The sequence below is a fragment of the Gymnogyps californianus genome, chromosome 5 (assembly GCF_018139145.2).
Source record: "Gymnogyps californianus isolate 813 chromosome 5, ASM1813914v2, whole genome shotgun sequence".
Lineage (NCBI taxonomy): Eukaryota > Metazoa > Chordata > Aves > Accipitriformes > Cathartidae > Gymnogyps > Gymnogyps californianus.
The window spans coordinates 5,940,324-5,960,332 of NC_059475.1; positions in this window are offsets into that span (position 1 = coordinate 5,940,324).

Consider the following 20,009-nt stretch of genomic DNA (forward strand, 5'->3'; position numbering starts at 1 on the left):
TACTCTGCAAACACTTAAGCTTTTTATTATATTTATTATAGCTGTGATTTAGGTAGGGTAGATGATGCATAAAATTTACATATACTTAAATGAAGGTCAAGAAAGGCTGTAAATTATTCAGATTGGTTGGGAAGGGATCAAAAGCTATTGCCAATCAAACTTAGACAAGTAAGCATTATCTGCTGCAATGCCTGTGTTTTAGGTACTTGGCTATAGAGTAGGCTCTAGAGCTATAACTGAAGTGCCTGAGTCCCTTTACAGAGCAAAAAAGGGGGAAAAACTAGAGAGTCATTTCAAAAAATGGTGTTATGAGACTCCTGCTGTTTCCCAGGTGCTTTTCTGAGGGGTCTAGGATCTGCACCTGTAGGATCTCTACCTCTTTAAAGCTGGATTTGCAGCCTGGAGTCCTTAAATGAAGCTAGGTGTCCATGAGCTTTCTTCTAAAGAGCTGAGCAAAGGAAACTCTTCCCTCTTATTCCTCTTGCCATGCTTTAAAACAAAATTACCATCCTCTCACCCTGTCCCCGCCTTACTCCCTCCCAAGATTTGGAGTGGAAGACGGGGCTTTGCAGTCACGGAGGTTAACTGCAGGTCTCTACAGCCCATTTCTCTTACAGGACACCTTACACTGCTTTTTGCAGTGTGGCCAGTATTCAGATTTGCATGAAATCTCCTCACAAAGCACCTCTCAGAGGGAGATGGCATACGTTCCCTTTCTGTCAGGCAGAGGACAGATCAGGATCTCACGAAGTCAGGGTAAATTAGGCAGGCTTGTCTCTGCCTAGTACACCTCGGAGGCGGCAGTCCTGAGTTTCAAGACACAACAGCCGTTGTCACTGCGTCACATATAACTCAATTGAGTTCATTTGTTAAGTTCTCTGAAGATCCCTGACATCCTGATTCCCACAGTGGAAGAATGCCTGTATCCTGGTTTTTTGTGAGTTCCTTTTTTCCTTTAAGTTTAATCATGAGCTTAGTGTTAACCGTTTCAGCTCGCCTATTACAGAGCTATCTCATGGGCTTGCAGTCATTCACTTGGGCAGTTTGCCTTAGGATGGCTAAATGACCAGTGTTAGTCACTTACTGGCTCTGACCCTTGGGTGCTACTGCTCAGACGTTTCTTTTCATCGGCACCCTGACACTTCCAGTTAAACCTATAAAATTAACTTCCTGGGTGGCTAGGAGAAGTGCCAAATTCTTTACTTCCAAAAAACATCTATATCCCTGCTGTGACTGTCTATTTACTATCCTAAGAGGAGAATGAAATGATAATAAAGCATATCATTTGCTTGAAATGGTAGGAAAGAAACTAGTGTAATGAGCATCAGTAACTTTTCCTTATTACAAATAGAAAATGGCAAAAGTAATGAAAATGGAAATGACTTAACAGATTTTGAGATTTACCTGGTTTTGGATCTGGAAATAGGATTCTGAAGTGCAGAAGTAGACCTGTGTGAATCAATGCAGAGATCATCAAAACCAGAAAGAACTCACAGGAGGTATTCTTAATAATCCTTGTGAAGCTGTACTAGTATTTCTCCAGGTGTAGTTACCAACAGCTTCCCATCCACCTTATTAATGAGGCGAGTATAATTGGCTTTGTAAATTATATATTAGAGGATGCATCTGCATTCTGCCACATTTTGCCAAGTAATAATGCGGTTGCTGATTTGAATTTTTAGAGAAGGTATTTATTAATAAACAGTAGTTGAACTAGGAAAGCTAAGCTGCCAAGACTCCACAAGCTTAGATATAATTTTTACATGTGTGTCTCAGACAAAGTGGGTTCACAGATCTGTAAGGTCCTGCTCTCCCATTCAGTCTGTGTTTTGTAAGGTAAAGCTAAAATTAAAACACTGATGAGTGTACTTGAGGGTGTGAGAGAAGAACCTGTATGAACCTTGTTCTGCTAATGACTCGCATCAAGCAGCACTGCATTGCATGAGCAACTGCATTAAAGTAGTACTTAAACTAGGAAAATGGTAAGGGTTTTCCAGTTTTGCATCGCTTTTAACAGGAATGTCAAGAGTAGTTTATTTGTGATGGAGCATGCTGAATGCTTATATTGGAGATGACATTAAAATCTCTGGTATCCTCTTGTTAGTGTATTCTCATTTTGATGCATTGGATATATGTGCTTGTAACCCTTGCCCTTCAAATATTCATATGTGAAACTGAAAATAAATGTCTGTTCCTTTTCCTGTCAGGTGCGTGATAAGACAGAGTCACTGAGAACTCAAAAAAAAAAAAAATTATCAATAGTAACTTATGCCTACGATTGTCTGGAAACATGTTATAAAGAACAGATATTTATAAGCACTCTCTGAACTGGAAGGGAATGGTGTGTATGGTCCTGAATATACAAAACATTAAGGCATTAGATATTGGTTAAATGCTGGAGTAAAGCTGAGACGTCTGATAACTGCAAAACTGTTTACTGCTAGACATATTCCAATGCAATGAACATTACTCTTGAAAAGATAAAACAACACAATGAGCTATAACATAAAGTAGAAAAAATATTGCTTTTTTTTTTTTCCCCTCCCATGAGGGTTAGCAAGTGCTATACTTCTATTTTCTTAGGCTATCCAGTGACTTAATTTAGGGGAATAAAAAGGATGAATGACGTTGGGTCTCAATATTCTTTGCACAAAATCATCCGGCAACTGAATCTATTTAGATGAACTACAGTGTCCAGCTCAGTATAGAGACCTATAGCATGTCTCCCAGGAAAATTAAATCCAGACAAATAAACACCCTCTGGGACTTCTGCTTAGATCACATCCATCACTTCAAACTTGAAATGAGGAAGAAAGGCACTTTCAGAGGAGAGATACAAAGGACACAGCAGTGGTAGTGCTTATAAGGTAAGGCATCATTGCTAGTAGAGACGTGTTTTAAACAATGCCTTTTCACAGCCCTGTAACCATTTTAGACTCTGACTGGTTGATGGTCGCTCCATTCCCAGTGAATGCACTAGTCCATCTAAAGCAGTTCAGACACGGTCTCATGATTGGCTTCCAGCAATAAATGTACAACTTTGGGTTCTTCAGTTAAATATTAATACCACTTCTTGGAATAGTTCATACAGTTTCTTCTGCCCATGTTAGTGTTACCTGCTTCATTCTCCCAGAGAAATAAAATGGCAAGTGATGAGTTACTGAGACCTTTTTGGTATTGGGAATTTGTGTAGATTTTCTTCCTTGGATATACCTTTAGTACCTGGGTTAAGTACTCTTCATCTTCCATTGAGTGAGCAATACAGATAGGAAGAAAGTCCAGAAATAAGCATAGAGCATCTATTTATTACAGCAGTGTTTTAATATTGCATCTGTGTATCTCAATGTAAAAGATTTGGATAGTCCATGATTCCAGAGCATTGCATCTGTCACAGTTCTGTTGCAGAATCTCCAGAACGGTCTTTTGCAATTTCATGTTACTCACTTCTGACTTTAGATGGAATTCTTATCATATAGTATAACAGAATCGTGTGCAAAGACCTTAAAGTAATTGATATTAGACTTTTGCCTTTGTCTCTGTACCTTATTGGTGCATTTTGACCCATTCTGTTTGTGAGCAAGCTAAAAACTGTATAAAACTATCAGTGATTGCTGAAGCAAGTTTCATGCTGTGGATTATGCTCATTATTCATAATTATCTCTTTGCGATTAGTCACCTGAATGACATATTGTTTTTCTTCTCCAGTTTGGATGATTAGAACTGTAAGAAAAATACAGTGTGATAAGTTTTAACCAGTGGAATTTCAATTCTCCCAGAGAAAGGAAAATAAAAAGTTATGGGAGCGGAATCCATTTATCACAGCAAGGTTTAGGGACTATGCATTACTAGTTCTCCTTTTGAATAGAGCCTCATGCCAAAAAAAAAAAAAAAAAAATCACTGTTTGAAAAAATAGAGGGAGGTAATTAGAATTCAAACTTTTTTTTTGTATGCTTCTGTATGAACAAAACATAATTTATCTAAGCACCAATGTAAAGCAAAAGGAGGGAAAGGACATAATGTAATAAATCTGATTTTCTAATTAATCTAAATGTTGAGAAATATATTTCTGCACTATAGACCTGACTTCTGTTAATAGCACAGAATAATGATGTTTCAGTCACTGAAGAATCATTTTCTCTTATTTAAAAAGCAGCAGGTCTTTTCGGGAAAAAAATGAAATAAGAAATTAAACATGAGGAAATCTGGGGAAACTAGGAAATATAAGTACTGATATGATCTTTTCCATCACAGAAGAATTTTCTATTTGGGAGATCTTTCACATACTCTCCTGCTATGTCCCCCCACCCCATTCTTGTATAATCTCTAGTTCCACGGCAGTGAATAGATAAACCTGGGAGCAAAAGTATAAATGGAGAATTCACAGTGGCTGTAATAGCAGCTATTAGTTCTGAAGTTACAGCTAATATTCTGGGGCATTTGCTTTAACTCAAATGTTCTGGTCCTTATTTACAGGCCAATAATTCCTACCTGTCCAAATATGTTATGTCATCTGACTGTAGAGACAGACTTAAAATACGCAGATGGCTTACACCATATCCTCGGTGGTCTCTATGGTTTGTCCTCCGCTCTCAGTAGCCAGCCGTGACAGCTTCATCACTTGCAAATGGTTGTGGCAGGTTCAGCCTTCGGGAGATTGGAAGGGTGAGGGCAGCAGTTATTTGGCCAGTTTCACAAGGCTTTTCAAATTAACCACTGTGTATGCCGATACAGAGACAATTATAGTGAAACAGCAATTCGAATGAGAGCTGAGAAGCACTTACAGAAGTTGTTGATTATCTTAGCAAAACCAGAGTCGGTAGGTTTGCCTCTTCCAGTTCCAATAGAGCTGTTACAGCCTTGTCATTATACAACGTAAAACTCTCCCTCGTATAGCTTTGTCTTCATGGTTTCATTAGCATTTCCAAATAAGTAGAGTGATGCTATTGTGTTATATCCGTTCATTGCAGTCTCCATTTTTGGTCTATTTGCCTAGTTTTTGTCTTTATTCTTCACCTTCACAATGAATACTGCCCAACATTATTAGCTTTGTCACGTTTTTCTCTGTTAGATCACAGTGACTGTCGCTTCTTTTTAATTTGAAGAGCTGTTTTGGACAGGGGAAGAAAGTGGCTATTATGCTTCACACAGAACCAATTTGGAATTTGGTTGTGAAAAGATATTTTAGTGAAAGAGCATCCTAATACTGAAAGGAGATGAGGGAGAATGGAAAACTCAATGAAAAGTAAAATCTAGCCACAAAATCAACATTATGAGAAGAAAGTGTAATGGCAATTATACGTGGTGTGCAATGTGCTCTGTAAAAATGAGCAAATAATTTGCGATGAATAATTCAGTTTACTAATTTGGCTGTTTATCGCTCTGTGGAATATTTGCAAGCAGGCTGCAGTGTCTTTGAATCTTAACTGCATGGGAATAAGGTTTCCCAGGAAAAAAATAATCAAGTTCAGCATTCATTGGGTCGACAAGTTGTATGTTTCTGTGGGCTCCTTCAGTGAGGGCAACACATACTGTTATTGAGCTTGTTTGAATTTATCCTTCAGTAAGGAGAGACCGAGGTAAATATGGGAAAAGAATGTCTGAAATCAGAGTAGTTATTAAAAAGAAACAAAACCCAGCAATATTGCAGAGAATTTCCAGGTTCTAGAGTTTTAACTTTGCATGTTAAAATAAAAAGGGAAAATACATTGTGGGAACTGGAACAAAGAACTCCGCTAATTAGCAGCAGTAAAAATAACCGTGCCTTTTTTTCAAAAGTAATTGTATGCAAAGACATAGTTTGTATACAAAGGGGTAATTAACATAGAAAATGTGTAATTACATTACATACAAAGGAATCATTAAATCTGAAGTCTTAAATGCCTTATGAACAACTTCTACAAGAAATGACTACATTTTTGATGCCAGTAGGAACAGTAAGTTTCATCATGAATCTATTTAAGCTCATTTGTAATTGGTACTTTTCCTCTCAAAAAACCCAACCAACCAAAAAAAAAAAACCTGAAGAAGGAAATTTCCTGTAGGAAGGGAATGAGGCACCTTAGCAAGGTTATATGAGATAACGGAGTGGCACTGCCTGCAGCTTGGTATCCTACCCAGTGGTCTAAATCCTTCACTTTGATTAGTAGTAAAGTCATGTTAAAATGAAATACCAGTGTCTACAGAGCCTACCATGAGCTGTACCACTCTCAATGGGAATTACAAATCATGCCGCTGTCAAAACTCCTGATCTTTGTGGAACTGGAGCCGTGTCTTTACCAGACAAAATCTGGCGGGTCCTGGGGAGAGGGAGTCTCCCACCCTGCTCAGGGCTCTGTCCTGCCCCTCCTGTGACCAGGAAGGGGCAGGAAGGTCTACTGGGGGCTCAGCTCTGTGCAGCCTGAGGAATGGCCAAGCACTTCAGCAGGTACTTTACTTTAGGCTTTTTTCTAAAAATATGCTGAACTTTGTGCCTGTTTTTGTGGACTAGAGCCTGGATGGTCAGTATCTTGCATGACGGAGCCCTCCACGAGAACCTTTCAGTTGACTTGTTGCAGTGGAGTGAAACAATCCCAGGCAATTCCTTACGAGCAGAATTTCCGTATGTTAGGTTTCACTCAGTTGCAACAAGTGGCTCTGTGGTGTGCTTTACAACATGCTTTATGTTTTAGATCAATCCATGGCATCATTTGCTGATTTTAGTGGGCAAGGAAAGCTTAATCCCTTCATGAGTGACAGAAAACGACTGTGATAAAAACCAAAACACTTCCCAGCTAAAATTTTGAACGTTCAAGTAAACCATTCCTGGAGAAAATTGACAAATATTAAAAATATTGACAGATCAGAATGTCAAAAGATTAAAAATCAATGGGACTACTCATAAAATAGGTGCTAGTGTGAAACTTTACTTTATTCAGTCAGCAAACTGAACTTCGATCTGTAAGATATTTAGGTACCCAATTTCAGTTGGATTAATGAGAATTAGAAGCATGAAGTTGACTTAGACATCTTGCAGTACTGGGGTGTTTGTGAACTTTTGATTTAGTAATCTTTGGATATCCCTGGGCAATTTAGTTCAATAGATTTTTTTTTTTTTGCCTTGAATATCTTTGAGTCCCAGAAACATTATTCTCTCTTGAAAACATTCTTCACCTAAGCCTCTGATAGAAAGATAAATGAAATTGTCCCTTCTGATTCTCTCCTTAAATCTTTACTATAAGAATGAGTTATTACACAATTTAAAAGCCTAGTTTACTGGGGTTGAATGGTATGTGTTTGTAAAGTATTCTGTTCATTGCTTGGTAAACAAAAAAAAAAGAAAGTACGGGAAGGTAATGGGGAACTACAGGGAAGTAATAGTTCCAGCTAAGAGAGGCGAATAGGTCAAATGGAAAATGCCTCAGATTGGCTATATGATTACACCAATCTTTTTAAAATAGTTATGTTGTAAGTGAATAGGCCACATATTAAGTGGAGCTGTAGGCAAAGTACAGTTTCTTCTTTTACCAGTACCTATCATGTATACCTCTCATTAAAGAGTCATGAGACACAGGTCAACTAAAGGAGAAAATCCCTGTTAAAGCTTTCCTTATGGCTCAAGTTGACACACTAACAGGGGTTCTTCTCTCATTTCTGTGACTTTGTCATTATAAGCTCTTCGTATGACCAAATTCAAGATAAACCTATGATCTGCATGTTCTGCTTGTTCAAATTCTATCCTGAATAAGTATGCTGTGTTGGACTGGGACCTCAAACGGGAATAACAATGCTAAAACTGAGAAATTACTGCACTGCAATGTTGTGATGCTTTCACTGTTCGCAATTCCTACTGGTATCAGTGTTGCTGGATCCAGTCCTAAAATCTCTATAAATTGCATGAAAAAAATATTAAAACACTTTCATATCATATTATCTCTCAGTGCTTTTGCAGGAGGTAAAATATTTATTTTTAACTAGCTAATCAATGCTTCACATTTCAGTTTGCAATTCTATGAAAGTAATGATGCCACAGTATTGCTGCTTCTTAAGCAAGATCCTAACCCAAATACAAGACCCCTCAAATTACAGCTAGAACCTGGAAACCTTCAAAAGGCTTTGGTTGTAACAACACGGCTGTTACAAACCAGTGATGGTTCCTACAAACACTTAATTTGGATGCAGTGTTTGTGCAAAAAGATTTAGTAGAAGGTCAATGTAATTTCATAAGGTGTTATCCAAAACCTTAAAGTTTGCTCTTCAGCTCCATAGCTTGTATATCATTTTAAGAGAGTTCAGCTTCTACAATAAATAAAAGATGAACGGACTTCTGGGGGGAATAAATGTGTTTGGGAGACTGACAAACAGAAGTGAAGAAACACGATAAAACTTGTCCCGGGGGCAGGGGAAGTGGCTTACTTGTTCTTTATTAAAAACAAGGTGGAAATATCAGCAACTGAGGGAGCTGGGAGGGATCTCTTTCTTATTTTAATGTACATCTGGACATTAAAACAACTCTGGACAGAGTCTATAGATTTCAGTACAGATATTCCAAATATTCAATGCAGAATTGCAACTGCAAATGAAATTCTGTGTAGAATGAAAGTTTGCTAATCCCAAATGGATAGCTTGTTCTTGGCACAACCTTGTTTTCCAAGGAGGCCAGTTTGATCTCTGATTGACCTCATTTTCTTGGTCTGGCCTTGGAATAGAGCTTTTCTTTTAATGATGTGCCAAAATACAGAATTCTACGCTGCTGTGACAGAACTCAGAATAGGCTAAAAGTTTAACGTACATAGCTTTATTTTGATCTGAAGCATGAAGTTCTGGGATGACCTTTAATAACACTTCTGCCAAGAAACTCCACTAGGAAACTGAATTACCAAAAGAACACCTTAGCACACTGTGACAAACTAAACATAGCTAGAAAATAAGTGCCAGCCACAACTAGGAAACTGTCAGCCAAATTCAGCCCAATACTATTTACTTCTGCATTGCTCTATTTTATACTTGGGACAGGAACCTTAGCAGAAATCCTAAGGTTTTACTGCTAGAAGAACTTCTGCTGCCCTGCAGCAATCAAAGCAGATTCCAAGTGCTTAGATCTTATGATTAACAGAGAAATGTGACTTTATTTGCCCAACTTTCAAAAAAGCAGGAGAACAGCTCTATTCTAGGGGTCTGAGTACCAAGTTTGTTTACATGGTCAATTTATTTCTTTGATCCTTTAGGTGAAAACTTGATTTATGAAATCTTGATTCAGGAAAGGACTAAGTATGTCTAAGTTTAAGCACTGGAGTAGTCCGAATAACTTCCTCAGAACTATTGTGTGTGTTAAGTGGCATAAATAATAAATCTGTAATTTCTTAATAAATTCATTTGCACATTACTCATTTACCACTGAAACGCAGTAAAATCAAAGCTTTAGTTCCTCTTAGTCTGAACCAAACACTCACTGATCTCAGCGGTGCAGAATGACGACCTGATATCCTGCCATACTAACAGCATGTTGGACAGATTGGTTTTGTTTTCCTCTTAAATGTTTCATGTTCCAAGCTGGATGGTGACAGCACATGATTAGTACATTCCTCCTACTGCCTTTTTCATTATGTCTTCTACTTTCCAATGCTTTCTATCAGTTTCAGGCTATCGTCCTGAAACTCTCCTCTACCTTTCTTTCCTTCTTGGTTAGGTTAAGGATCTTGTGCAGTCACTTAGCTTTCCTTGAATCTATATAGCCTCTTACATTCTATCACTTTAACAAATTTGTGCCAAAGCCCTTTAAAATCAAAGAAAACCTGTTTACTTCAGTGGATTTTGGATGAAGTTTGGAGTATTCTTCCTGCTTCTCCCATAAAAATGGGTACTACAGTTTCTGGATTAAAGGATGTCTGCTCTGCTTCTGGCCTCCCCCATCATAAGCAGTACAGGTGATACCTGGGTGACTGAGACCTTGCTCAGGGCAGAGTTTATGTCCGTGAAGACTTGAATTTAAATGATTGAGCATGAGGTTTGGAGTCAAATATTCCTAGTATCTGTCCAAACTTTGCATTGGATGAGGCTCTAGACCTGGCAGGACAGCAGGTGATGCTGTGATATTACCAGCCTGCTTCTGCTGCCTTCTGTCTCCACTTTAAAAATGCTACCGGGCTTGCCAGTCATCTCTTAAAAATGAGAGAGATGAAATAGTCCCAAAGTACTCTTAAAAACAGAATAGTTTTTGTGAATTAGTTTTCTACGTCGTTGCAGAGCGCACTTCCACGTGGTGTGAAATGGGTGTTTTCCAGCACCTTTGCTTCCTGCCCATGCCTGTCATCGAGCTCAAGATGCGGAGAGACATGTCAGGAGCGTAACTCAGTGCCTAGCCAAAGCAGAGTCATATCATAAGCTTTTGTTCTTCAAACTCAAAATCATTTCCCTTAAATCCTTACCTTGCTCTAACTGTGTAATCTGTAACACCAGCTGATGTGTCTTCCCTCAGCTGCAGCAAGCATGGAGCTTTAAACTCTTTGTTATCTCCGTGTTTCAGCTTATTTCTAGTTGTCTTGGAAGCGCTTTAGCTCAGTTGGAGATGCTTTCTTTTGTCTCCCATTTAAGCAAGAGTGCAACAACTGGTAAACCCTGGCAGAAACACTAGTGGATTAATCACAACATTCTTGCTATAGTTGTGAATATTCCTGCAGTCCTATGAATCTGTCACCCTTTCATATATATATTTCATTATTTTCTTCTACTCTATTCATTGTAGTACAGTGCTGGTAGCTCTTTTTAAATAGAAGAGATGAAGAAAAGCCGGAAAGGTAAAGAAAAAGGTAGATTCCTAAATGCATCCTAATTCATATGCCTGGCGAATAGCTCCCTGAAGCCTTAGTAAACAGAAGGAGGAGAGAGGGGAGAAAAAAAAAAAGCCAGCAACAAAATGAGATAAATTAGTCATAGCTAAGGAAATATCCTGGTAGAAACTAACAAGAAACCTAATTGAAGCCATTTATCTGCACAGTGGGTTTATTAACACTCTGCTGCTGTTATTTGTGTCAACATATCTACACCTACAAGCTCACGAAAAGTTCTGATGTTCCACTTGGGTTTTCGGGGTAAATAGTCAAGAGCTTTAAATTGCATAGGTGCTCAAGTAAATTAAGCTTTGGGACATCCTGATCTTATATTGGTTTTGTTTCCTTAATACATGACAGTTTGTTTTCACCAAGATGAAATAATGTATCTTCATTGCAGACATCTGTGGTTTTGGTTCCTTTGGCTCTTTTCCCAAACTCCTGTTTGATAGCCATACTGTCCCGAGAGAGGGAGAACGCAGACTGTATGATCCAAAGTTTTGGTGTGTGTGGGACTGCCAAAAAATCAACCACATCTGGAATGATTTGCATCCTTAATTTCTGAAGGATTATATTGTTTCAAAATAGATTAGGAAATGTTATCAGAATGTGATTTAAGCTTTCACTTTTTGATATATCTCACTAGATGCAGTACTGATATTACAGAATGTTACTGAAATGTCATATTACCTTTAATTATCACTGATACTTATTCCAGAATTCCAAAGATAAGACCATGCTATAGCCTTTCAAAAATAATGAAGTATAGCTAACTTTATTTGCATTTGTTTGACTTGTCATTTTTTTCCACAATTCATAACTCATCAACCAATGAGAAAAGAAAAATATATAAAATATTCTTTAGTAGTTTTTAACATTAAAAAAACCTATCATATTTGCACCTTGAAGGCAATCTGTGTTTCCAGCTGGGATGGGATACAGTGTTAACTGAACTGAATTCACAATTATAATATATTAGTAAGTTAATAAAAATTAATAAAGAAAACAATTTTCCTTTTTGCAGTGTAAACATTACCGAACGCACTTTACCATGTGTGTCTCTATGGAAACAATTAGAATTTGATAACATAAATCTCATGCCTGTATACCTTTCAATTTTTGCTTCACTGCCCTGTTACTTGAGAAAAGACTAGAAAATAAATATTGGAACTTTTTTAGTAGCAAGTTAATATTGTGTTTTCTCTAAAGAAAATTTTGCCTAGTAGTTCATTATTTCTTTAAGCTGCCAGTCAAGCTGCTAGACCTTAAAATTAAATTAATACGTTTATAAATTAGTATAAATTTTTGGAAACAAAAGTAAGATCGTCTGTCATAACTGATGAACAAAACTGTTTGAAACTTGTGGACTATTAGCCTAAAAAGAACAATAGTAGCTGAGCTTCAAGATTTCAGATATTTTGCGTATCAAAATGATTAAGGAGGTAATTAGCAGGACAAAGCACTGTCAGTACAGACAGATAATGGGCTATATGGAATAGTTATGGCTCCAAGGCCCAGCTGGGTCTTTCAGCTGTGAGAGGCCAGCCACAGAAGGCCATTCACACTTTTTATTATAACGCAGCAAATGATATAGAGCTTTCTGGGCTGAAAGGGGTTACTGTAATTCTGGGTGTTAATTAGGTTCTGATACAGACTAATAAAAACAGCTCCATAGCTATTTAAAGCTAAGGAAATTGCTAAGAATCCAGATGGGAATTATCCAAAGGGAGGCTTCAGTGTCTAATAAAGCGTAATCCAGAGAACCTTGCAAAGTGTGCAAAACCTTCCTGCAAATGGACGGCATGTGAGTTCAATGGCCTGTTGCACTGGACCATTAAAGCTTTGTAACAATCACTTGGAGACCTGTTCTGCATGAACCTACTGAACGAGGCATTTCAATTCTGTAGCTCAAGCTGAACGCGTGATGAACGTTTCTGTCAAAAGCCTAATCCTGTAAAGCTGTTACTACGGGCATCTGATGTAAATCCACTCGAGTAGATGAGAGACTTTTACTGTTGAGGTCTGAGAGGAAGGTTCAGAGTGCTATGTAGCATTTCCATTTTACGAAGCTTATTTCATTTAGTTGTCCAGTCTTACTAACGCATTGAACTGGACACTAGACAGGTTTATCATTGGGCAAACCACGTCAATAAGGTGAACAGGTTTTATCTCTAATTCAGTGTACGCTGACATTGGAGTTTCAGAGAAAAACAAGAAAAAAATAATCTACAGTTCTGGGATTCTACAGGAAAACTTGTCAATTATTTCATGCTAAAAGGTGGTTACCGGGAGTGATGAATGCTATGAACTTTTATTTAAGCTATAAGTCATGAATTTATCTTTTTCATGTACGAGCATAACATGTCTAAACTTACAAAAAAGAGACGTACTCAGTACTAAAGATGAAAAATACATGTGTTTCTAACTAATCCTTTCCCTTTGGCTATCCAGCCACTGAATTTCTTCCTGAGATTTGTGAAAACCTGTGCATAAGAATGTATATTTCAGTATAGAACTCATCCAGCTCTGAATGGGGGATGCTGATCTGTTTTCTCTTTTTCTCCTTTGTCTTCCCTCTAATGCAACCAACTTATCTACATAGACTCCCCTTAAATTATCTCTGAGATAATGCAGAGCTTAAACCCAGGCTGTAAGAAGTCTGAAACTTTACATCGCCAGCATTATACCAAATAGCCTGAGAGGCACTTTTGACAAATGTAGAAACCTATAGAAACAAGTGAGGTTCTTGTGAGACAGAGGAAAGTCAAAAGCAATAGGCTAGGTAAATTTCCATGTATTTTTATCTATGATAGGCAAGGAAATCAAGCAATTAAGTATTTATGTTTAATATATATTTTAATGCTGGTTATCTCTGTCTCTTAGAATTACGCGGGAACACGGCGGCTTCAGCTTTGTTCCAGTGGGTAGTATGAGTTAGTTGCACTTTTCTTTGTTCTTCCTCGTTAAAGCTAACATGGTCTCCTAACAGGATGCATAATAACAGTGGCAAACATAGAGTGGGACTGGAGACTTGAAGTGTATTTCTTTTAAAGCCTCTGTGTATTAGCTCAATGATATTGCTGCTAAGTATTGACATGGAGCAACAAAAAAATGTCTTGTTTCTCTCCTTGAGTTTTCTTCTGGTAGTCTGAATTTCAAGAGGAAGCCAGCTTCACCAAAAAATACGATTGAGAGTAGCTCTACATGGATGGAAAACCTTTTAAATCTTGAACAAGCCTTTTTTTCTCCCATTTTTATGCAGAAACTGTATTTGAAAACTAGCTTATGTAGCATCACATTGCATTCTGCCACGTCTTAACAGGAGGGCTTTTATAATAGCAATGCAGCAGCAGGTTGAACAACTGCTGGGGTCTGTATTGCAAGTGTAGATGTTAATCTGAGCCGTTTTGTTCCAAACCAAATGTCCACTCATTTCTATGGATGAGCTCTGAGAATTGACAAGGCACTTGCTTAGCACTGATACAGATTATGAACAGTTTACCGTTATTGGAGAAAAGCTACTTGTACAAGTAATTCCGCTAATCAGAACTACTTGCATGACTTGAATGTGGAAGATATTCACAGCTGAACTATTAGCTGCATGAATGCAAGATGACTGTATTTGCTGTTACTCTCTCTTGCGGTGTTCCTCTAGAGAGCTCAAAACTCCATCAGATCAGCGTGTTGCTGGTGCTCAGCTCAGCTGTCCGTAAATGGATCTAGTCACATTGTTTTCCACACTTTTCACAGGACCATCAGCTTTTCAGAAGGTCATCTTGTTTTGTTCAGCTGAGACCCTGATTGAAGGAAGCATTCCTGTTTAAAATAGTGATCAGGTGTTTTGTAAATAGATTTCATTTTGTTTTTTTTTTTTCTAATGGAAATGTAAACATGCTGTGTCACTTTCCTGAAGGACGGATGATCTTTGTAGCTTCTGAGAGAATTGGGAATTGACCTAGGAAGTTATTATGTTGCTGTAATAAAGAGACTGTGCCCGCTTAGGAATTTTCTCTGAGAGGCTGCTGCTCAGCTACCAGTGTTATACTGCTTCCCCTTTCCATTAAAATAAAAGACTCAGTCTGGCAGACATTCATTAGCATAAACCTTTGATCAGTGTAATTATCTCTAGGCAAAAAATTAGTTCTTTTTTTTTCCAATTAAATAATGAGCAGAATATTATCAATTCAAAAAATGTACCCCCAACCTAATTTAAAAACCGTACCTAACATGTGCTGCAGAATGCTGACAAAGTAATCCTCTTTTTTAAATCCTCTTTCTGTCATTGATTTGTCACAGGTTTGTTTTCATCAATCTCATAGCCAAGGTGAACCTTCACTTCAAAGATTATTTTTTTCTTGTTTTTTAAAATGACCTCTCTTTTTTTCTTTTTTTTCTTTTCTTTTTTTTTCTTCCCACTCCTAGATTCAACTCTGGAGCAAATTCAGTGAAGTCATGAATGTTACATCAGGGACAAACTTGACCTCATATTCCTTGTTTTACTTGATACACATCAAAGTAATGATGATTAAGTGAGCATACAAAAATAAAACATTTTTCATTTAAGTGTTCAAACCCTTCAAGTCAGCCTTATTGCTTTAACAAGTTGTCGTCTTATGTTATTTGAGAGGAGGGAAAGAAGCAGGAAGGGTGGACTATATTTGTGGGGGAGAAAAGGTTTCAGAAAGTAAATTCAGATCACTGATAGGTGCTGAGAAGAGCTGCTCTCCGTTCTGTTTTTAATCTCTGCTTACAGGGACAACTCTCTACAAAAGAAAAAGGAAAGAGGCTGGTTTGTAAGCTGCCTCCTCACAACAACAAAGTATGAAATGGATATAATTAAAAACCTTTGAACCTTCCCCCCACATTTTGTCAAAGGAAATTTGCTTGTGCCACTTTACTTCCTTATTTAAGTCTCTGAATCTAATTGCCAGTATGCCGAAAGCATTTATTTATCAAAATACTGACCACTGTTCTAAATCTGTGTTGCATACAACTTTTGTGTACTTACAAATTAAATCTTGGGTTTTTTCTTAAATACTTGATGTTGCACACTTGCATTCATATCTTGTCTTGTGATGTGTTTATTGTGATCAGTTTCTAAAGCTACTGGACTTATTCCCCAAAAAAGTACGCATTTTTAAATTTGAATATGTGTTTGGATTAGAATAATATATGCATCTTTCCTTATTTTTTTTTTTTGGTTCCACTCTCCTGGTGTGATCTAAGAGATCGTTTAATTTAAAATATTTCTAGAGACAGAGGCTTCACAACTTCCCTGTTCAACCTGTTCCATTGTTGATTTATCCTCGTTATGAAAGTGTTTTCCCTATGTCCAGGTGGAATTTCCTGTGCTGCAAATTGCGATTACGGTTTCTAGTCCTTTCACGATGTACCTCCAAGAAGACTCTGATTCCACTTTCTCTCCAACGACGACTTGATAGTTGAGGACATCGGTCATATCCTCCACACACATGCATTCCCAAGCCTCTTCTCTAGGTGGAACAAACCCAGGCCCCTCAGCCCCTGCTCGTGCTTCACATGCGCCAGCCCTTCACTGGGACTCACTACAATGTGTCAAAACTTACTTCTTTTTTCTACACTTTGATTTTTACTCTTTTTGTTTTTAATTGGTTTATTAGCATTCTGAATAGCACTTCCTTGAATTTCTGAGGAAAAAGTCCATTAGACTGTCTTAGAGGGGATAGTAACTGTATTTGATTGAACACTTAGAAAAAACTATATTGTATTAATGAAGTGTAATAATTAAGATAAGAATAATTTGAAAGCCCAAGTATTTGTTGCACTGAAATACTCTGTTCTTTTCTAAATTACAACAGAGTAGCAAATTCTAAATCCTCAATATAAAAATAAAACTGAATGACTAATCTATGACTTCCGCGGAGCTGAAAGGGCAAAAGCATGGTTTTAGGGGAGAGAACAAGTTTTGAAAATTTTTTGTAGTCTTCCATGACAAGACTGGCTTTCTAAATGTTACCTCTTTCATGAAAGCTTACGTTAAGAACAGAAAGTAAACAATCTTCTTCTCCCCTTGTCACTGTCTCCAGTAGACAGTTTCTTTCACGTGTCACATTATGGAATTTCTGGGGGGAAAAAGGCAACAAATACGATGGATATGCGCTATGACACTGTAAACCTGTTAACCATCCTCCCCCCAGGTTTTCTAACATGATTAAAGTCAGTTAGGAGCTTTAGGTTCCAGGGGTAATGAGATGCAGCCTAGTTTAAGTAGGCTTCTACCACAGATTAAAAAAAAAAGACATTTTGTTTTCAGGCCAAATAAACACTGTGCCAGTAAACAGATTTATCTCTTTAAAGTCTAGCATCGGAGGTGCATAAAAGAATTTAAAAGAATGAGTCATAAATGCACAAAGAATATTAGAGCCAAGCTTTTCCAAAATGACCGCTATTTGTATGTCCTTCAGAATTTGCTTTTTTGATGTATTCATTGACAAACTTAGTTAAGTTTGTAATACTGAAAATTTTGTTCCGTATTCCTTTTCAGTTTCAGCTTTCTCTGTACATAAATTAAACAGCAAGAAAACGTACGTCAAGGCCATTTTTACAAGAAAACAGTGAAAGTTCCCTGTAGCAGTAGTCCAGCTGTGGATCTGATTTAATTAAAAATATATCTAGAAGCTTTTTATTCAGATAAATGCAAATCTTCAGTAATCAAAAGTGTGAAAAATTTGTGAAAACTCTGTAGTTGTGGAAGTTCAATGTCATAAGTAATAGCGCCGATAGAACTATGTTAACCATGCTTTTGCAAATAAAAAATACCTTTTAAATTTCCAACTGCTTTTAATTAGAAAGCTTGGGAACTAAGCAATAAAAATGAAGAAAACCAAAAGGCAGGTTTTTGTCTGTCTTAAAAAATAGTAATATAGGTCTGGAGAAGACATTCTAGGTTATTGAGTTCTGGCCTCTTCTGCCCTGTTGTCAGAGGTTGCTTCAATATTGCAGAACCTCTTGTTTCTCTAAAACATATATAAAATGAATGAACAAATGAAGAGTGAGTAAAGTAAATATTTACATTTATCTGATCTGCATTCCTTATTTAACTGTACCTCATTTATAAAGATATTTCTCCAAAAGGGAGGCCCATATACTATTTAAAACTGTGTAGGCTGTTTTCATGTTCTAGCATTTAGTTCAGTAAAGGATTTGGTCTAGGAGACTCAGTCTTACACAGACCTACGGAGACTGGTTGTACACCATGTTCTCTACTTTATAAAGAACATATGGAGAAGGTGAGGCAAGATTTACAAGGGATTTGGTAACTAGGAGTGGATTGGAATTGCAGCATCGAAATATAGTTTTTTATTATATTATCATCACTAGAAACAGGCGTAGAAACTAAGAGCTTAATGCAATCTGAATATAAGCAGTGAGGAGTCTCACTTATTTCAGTGAGACTTCCACCTGCATCAGAGCTGTATTTGCTTATTTGGCTTTGTATTATTGACACTTATTTTCTTTGATCTCACTTCTCACACAGCAGAGAAAAACACAACTGTAGGGGAAAGTAAACTTCATATTTCTAAACAATTGTGGGGTTTTTTTTGTTATACTTGGGAAGAAAAGAAAAAAATCCCAAGTAAGTTTTTCATACGAACTGGTCAAAACCCCCACAATTGCTATTGTAACAGAATGGTCATGACTTTGGTAAGCATTTAGAAACGTTCATAGCTCTAAGCACGTACTTCAATCCCATTGCTGTTTTTTTGAACACAGATTTTTAGGCACAGCTTTAGCATCAGTGCTGTCAGGGAAGTGCATTATGCTCCGTTTCTGTTATTTTCAGTAGTTTTGACCTGAAAGCCTTCCTGTGTTTTTGTTTATTTTTAGTTTGGTCTCTTTTGGGCCTGATGTGTTGCTTAGGGCCATCCAGAGTGTAGTTTTCCTTTGATCTGTGTGCTGAAGCACAGGGGCTGTGCATTAAGCATAGAGGAGCCTTGTCTTTGTGGAACACTAATTTACAAACTTGAATTTGTATCCTTGAATACGTTAGAGGAAGATCACAGAGCTGAGCACACGTAGGGGTGACAGGGAAGAGAAAGGGCAGCTTGAATTCTACCTAGAGAGCAGCAAAATGCGTTTGAAGCAGCGTATTGCAAGTAGTAACTCCCTCAGTAGTCATCCATGGTGAAATAGCCCCTGATAAAAGACTAGAAAAGGCTGACTGAGTTCTCAAATGGGTACAGAGTTCAGATAAACAGAACAGCACTGTGGAACGGGGATTCATGGAGAGGGGCAAATGGAGCCTGCAGCCTCATCCCTGTGCCCAGGCGAGCTGAGCATAAACAATTCTGGTCCAGGAGCTGTACGGTTACATGAGAAGAGCTCTACATGGGCAGTGTTTTCTCTCTGTAAGCCAAGTTTGAGGATGTGGGTGAGAAGCAGCAGAGAGGAATCCTCCCCCACAAACCAGGGGGCATTTATAGGAAGGTGTTTTCAGGAGCGGCTGGAGCAGCTTCTGCGATGCTGCGACCTCCCTTCCCGCAGCAGGCCCTACTGATTCCACATTCGGTCCTGGGTTTGGGCGCTTCTCTCGCTTTGCATCCGGCCCTACTGCTACCGTTTTCTTACCGTACCACATGCGTTGCTTATTTATCTTATAAACTTATCCTTTTGACAAAGAAATGGCCATATGAAATTTGTATCCAAAGGTTTATGTGAAGAGGTAAAATGTTTTCTCCGTGTTACTCTCTGCCAGAATGATGTGCACCGATTAAATAAAATATCCTGTAGTTCATATTGGGGCCTAGGGGTTCAGACGTACTTAACATTGTAGTAACTCTGCTTTTGCCTAAAGAACATTTTCATTATTTTTATAAGCAGCAGAATTAGGACCATCATTAAACTTTTCAAAATTCTTCCAGTTGCAGTCCTCATTTATTAGCAAAAAGCCACAGAATTAGATCTAAACCGTCTTCAACAGAGATTAAATTGCACCCAGTTCCAGTTTCTCTCTCTGGTGAGTTAATCCCATCATGAAAGTAATAAACAAAGAATCAAGTCAGGTACGATTATAATCAGCAGTATGTTTAACAAATCAAACCAGCCACACTAATCCAGGAACATAAGTAAGGGGAAAAAAAATGTTTTCTCCTGTAAGGCATTAAATTCACAATACGTGGCTTCTTACGCAAAAGCAGATCTGTGAACTGCTTAATTCAGAGCTG